The sequence below is a fragment of the Salvelinus fontinalis genome, chromosome 41 (genome assembly GCF_029448725.1).
Source record: "Salvelinus fontinalis isolate EN_2023a chromosome 41, ASM2944872v1, whole genome shotgun sequence".
Classification (NCBI taxonomy): domain Eukaryota; kingdom Metazoa; phylum Chordata; class Actinopteri; order Salmoniformes; family Salmonidae; genus Salvelinus; species Salvelinus fontinalis.
The window spans coordinates 1,839,145-1,844,483 of record NC_074705.1 but is presented as its reverse complement, the minus strand read 5'-3'; positions in this window follow the sequence as shown (position 1 = coordinate 1,844,483).

Below are 5,339 nucleotides of genomic sequence, written 5' to 3'. Positions count from 1 at the left end.
AATTATTTCATTTATTGTATCCTGACCCCAGATCAGTTTGTGCTCTGGACAAATGTTTGAAAGAGAACGGCTGGAGTTACTGTTATCTTCCCCTGGAAAATAATTCTCACAGAATCACAGTCATCCTCTCTACTCTCTCAACATGTTAAATAGTACTGTACAACCCACCAGTCATCCTCTCTCAGCATGTTAAATAGTACTGTACAACCCACCAGTCATCCTCTCTACTCTCTCAGCATGTTAAATAGTACTGTACAACCCACCAGTCATCCTCTCTCCTCTCTCAGCATGTTAAATAGTACTGTACAACCCACCAGTCATCCTCTCTCCTCTCTCAGCATGTTAAATAGTACTGTACAACCCACCAGTCATCCTCTCTCCTCTCTCAGCATGTTAAATAGTACTGTACAACCCACCAGTCATCCTCTCTCCTCTCTCAGCATGTTAAATAGTACTGTACAACCCACCAGTCATCCTCTCTCAACATGTTAAATAGTACTGTACAACCCACCAGTCATCCTCTCTACTCTCTCAGCATGTTAAATAGTACTGTACAACCCACCAGTCATCCTCTCTCAGCATGTTAAATAGTACTGTACAACCCACCAGTCATCCTCTCTACTCTCTCAGCATGTTAAATAGTACTGTATAACCCACCAGTCATCCTCTCTCAGCATGTTAAATAGTACTGTACAACCCACCAGTCATCCTCTCTCCTCTCTCAACATGTTAAATAGTACTGTACAACCCACCAGTCATCCTCTCTCCTCTCTCAACATGTTAAATAGTACTGTACAACCCACCAGTCATCCTCTCTACTCTCTCAACATGTTAAATAGTACTGTACAACCCACCAGTCATCCTCTCTCCTCTCTCAACATGTTAAATAGTACTGTACAACCCACCAGTCATCCTCTCTACTCTCTCAGCATGTTAAATAGTACTGTACAACCCACCAGTCATCCTCTCTCCTCTCTCAGCATGTTAAATAGTACTGTACAACCCACCAGTCATCCTCTCTCCTCTCTCAACATGTTAAATAGTACTGTACAACCCACCAGTCATCCTCTCTCAACATGTTAAATAGTACTGTACAACCCACCAGTCATCCTCTCTCAGCATGTTAAATAGTACTGTACAACCCACCAGTCATCCTCTCTCCTCTCTCAGCATGTTAAATAGTACTGTACAACCCACCAGTCATCCTCTCTCAGCATGTTAAATAGTACTGTACAACCCACCAGTCATCCTCTCTCCTCTCTCAACATGTTAAATAGTACTGTACAACCCACCAGTCATCCTCTCTCCTCTCTCAACATGTTAAATAGTACTGTACAACCCACCAGTCATCCTCTCTCCTCTCTCAACATGTTAAATAGTACTGTACAACCCACCAGTCATCCTCTCTCAGCATGTTAAATAGTACTGTACAACCCACCAGTCATCCTCTCTACTCTCTCAGCATGTTAAATAGTACTGTACAACCCACCAGTCATCCTCTCTACTCTCTCAGCATGTTAAATAGTACTGTACAACCCACCAGTCATCCTCTCTCAACATGTTAAATAGTACTGTACAACCCACCAGTCATCCTCTCTCCTCTCTCAACATGTTAAATAGTACTGTACAACCCACCAGTCATCCTCTCTCAGCATGTTAAATAGTACTGTACAACCCACCAGTCATCCTCTCTACTCTCTCAGCATGTTAAATAGTACTGTACAACCCACCAGTCATCCTCTCTCAACATGTTAAATAGTACTGTACAACCCACCAGTCATCCTCTCTCAGCATGTTAAATAGTACTGTACAACCCACCAGTCATCCTCTCTCCTCTCTCAGCATGTTAAATAGTACTGTACAACCCACCAGTCATCCTCTCTCAGCATGTTAAATAGTACTGTACAACCCACCAGTCATCCTCTCTCAACATGTTAAATAGTACTGTACAACCCACCAGTCATCCTCTCTCAACATGTTAAATAGTACTGTACAACCCACCAGTCATCCTCTCTCAACATGTTAAATAGTACTGTACAACCCACCAGTCATCCTCTCTCCTCTCTCAGCATGTTAAATAGTACTGTACAACCCACCAGTCATCCTCTCTACTCTCTCAGCATGTTAAATAGTACTGTACAACCCACCAGTCATCCTCTCTCCTCTCTCAGCATGTTAAATAGTACTGTACAACCCACCAGTCATCCTCTCTCCTCTCTCAGCATGTTAAATAGTACTGTACAACCCACCAGTCATCCTCTCTCCTCTCTCAGCATGTTAAATAGTACTGTACAACCCACCAGTCATCCTCTCTCCTCTCTCAGCATGTTAAATAGTACTGTACAACCCACCAGTCATCCTCTCTACTCTCTCAACATGTTAAATAGTACTGTACAACCCACCAGTCATCCTCTCTACTCTCTCAGCATGTTAAATAGTACTGTACAACCCACCAGTCATCCTCTCTCCTCTCTCAGCATGTTAAATAGTACTGTACAACCCACCAGTCATCCTCTCTCCTCTCTCAGCATGTTAAATAGTACTGTACAACCCACCAGTCATCCTCTCTCCTCTCTCAGCATGTTAAATAGTACTGTACAACCCACCAGTCATCCTCTCTACTCTCTCAGCATGTTAAATAGTACTGTACAACCCACCAGTCATCCTCTCTACTCTCTCAGCATGTTAAATAGTACTGTACAACCCACCAGTCATCCTCTCTACTCTCTCAGCATGTTAAATAGTACTGTACAACCCACCAGTCATCCTCTCTACTCTCTCAGCATGTTAAATAGTACTGTACAACCCACCAGTCATCCTCTCTCAACATGTTAAATAGTACTGTACAACCCACCAGTCATCCTCTCTCCTCTCTCAGCATGTTAAATAGTACTGTACAACCCACCAGTCATCCTCTCTCAGCATGTTAAATAGTACTGTACAACCCACCAGTCATCCTCTCTACTCTCTCAACATGTTAAATAGTACTGTACAACCCACCAGTCATCCTCTCTCCTCTCTCAGCATGTTAAATAGTACTGTACAACCCACCAGTCATCCTCTCTCAACATGTTAAATAGTACTGTACAACCCACCAGTCATCCTCTCTCCTCTCTCAGCATGTTAAATAGTACTGTACAACCCACCAGTCATCCTCTCTCAGCATGTTAAATAGTACTGTACAACCCACCAGTCATCCTCTCTCAACATGTTAAATAGTACTGTACAACCCACCAGTCATCCTCTCTCCTCTCTCAACATGTTAAATAGTACTGTACAACCCACCAGTCATCCTCTCTCCTCTCTCAACATGTTAAATAGTACTGTACAACCCACCAGTCATCCTCTCTCAACATGTTAAATAGTACTGTACAACCCCAGTCATCCTCTCTCCTCTCTCAGCATGTTAAATAGTACTGTACAACCCCAGTCATCCTCTCTCCTCTCTCAGCATGTTAAATAGTACTGTACAACCCACCAGTCATCCTCTCTCAACATGTTAAATAGTACTGTACAACCCACCAGTCATCCTCTCTCAGCATGTTAAATAGTACTGTACAACCCACCAGTCATCCTCTCTCAGCATGTTAAATAGTACTGTACAACCCACCAGTCATCCTCTCTCAGCATGTTAAATAGTACTGTACAACCCACCAGTCATCCTCTCTACTCTCTCAGCATGTTAAATAGTACTGTACAACCCACCAGTCATCCTCTCTCCTCTCTCAACATGTTAAATAGTACTGTACAACCCACCAGTCATCCTCTCTCCTCTCTCAACATGTTAAATAGTACTGTACAACCCACCAGTCATCCTCTCTCAACATGTTAAATAGTACTGTACAACCCACCAGTCATCCTCTCTACTCTCTCAGCATGTTAAATAGTACTGTACAACCCACCAGTCATCCTCTCTCAGCATGTTAAATAGTACTGTACAACCCACCAGTCATCCTCTCTCAGCATGTTAAATAGTACTGTACAACCCACCAGTCATCCTCTCTCCTCTCTCAACATGTTAAATAGTACTGTACAACCCACCAGTCATCCTCTCTCCTCTCTCAACATGTTAAATAGTACTGTACAACCCACCAGTCATCCTCTCTACTCTCTCAGCATGTTAAATAGTACTGTACAACCCACCAGTCATCCTCTCTCCTCTCTCAACATGTTAAATAGTACTGTACAACCCACCAGTCATCCTCTCTCCTCTCTCAACATGTTAAATAGTACTGTACAACCCACCAGTCATCCTCTCTCAACATGTTAAATAGTACTGTACAACCCACCAGTCATCCTCTCTACTCTCTCAGCATGTTAAATAGTACTGTACAACCCACCAGTCATCCTCTCTCAGCATGTTAAAGAGTACTGTATAACCCACCAGTCATCCTCTCTACTCTCTCAGCATGTTAAATAGTACTGTACAACCCACCAGTCATCCTCTCTACTCTCTCAGCATGTTAAATAGTACTGTACAACCCACCAGTCATCCTCTCTCAGCATGTTAAAGAGTACTGTATAACCCACCAGTCATCCTCTCTCCTCTCTCAGCATGTTAAATAGTACTGTACAACCCACCAGTCATCCTCTCTACTCTCTCAGCATGTTAAATAGTACTGTATAACCCACCAGTCATCCTCTCTCCTCTCTCAGCATGTTAAATAGTACTGTACAACCCACCAGTCATCCTCTCTCCTCTCTCAGCATGTTAAATAGTACTGTACAACCCACCAGTCATCCTCTCTCCTCTCTCAGCATGTTAAATAGTACTGTACAACCCACCAGTCATCCTCTCTCAGCATGTTAAATAGTACTGTACAACCCACCAGTCATCCTCTCTCAGCATGTTAAATAGTACTGTACAACCCACCAGTCATCCTCTCTCAGCATGTTAAATAGTACTGTACAACCCACCAGTCATCCTCTCTCCTCTCTCAACATGTTAAATAGTACTGTACAACCCACCAGTCATCCTCTCTCCTCTCTCAACATGTTAAATAGTACTGTACAACCCACCAGTCATCCTCTCTACTCTCTCAGCATGTTAAATAGTACTGTACAACCCACCAGTCATACTCTCTCCTCTCTCAACATGTTAAATAGTACTGTACAACCCACCAGTCATCCTCTCTCAGCATGTTAAATAGTACTGTACAACCCACCAGTCATCCTCTCTCCTCTCTCAGCATGTTAAATAGTACTGTACAACCCACCAGTCATCCTCTCTACTCTCTCAACATGTTAAATAGTACTGTACAACCCACCAGTCATCCTCTCTACTCTCTCAGCATGTTAAATAGTACTGTATAACCCACCAGTCATCCTCTCTCCTCTCT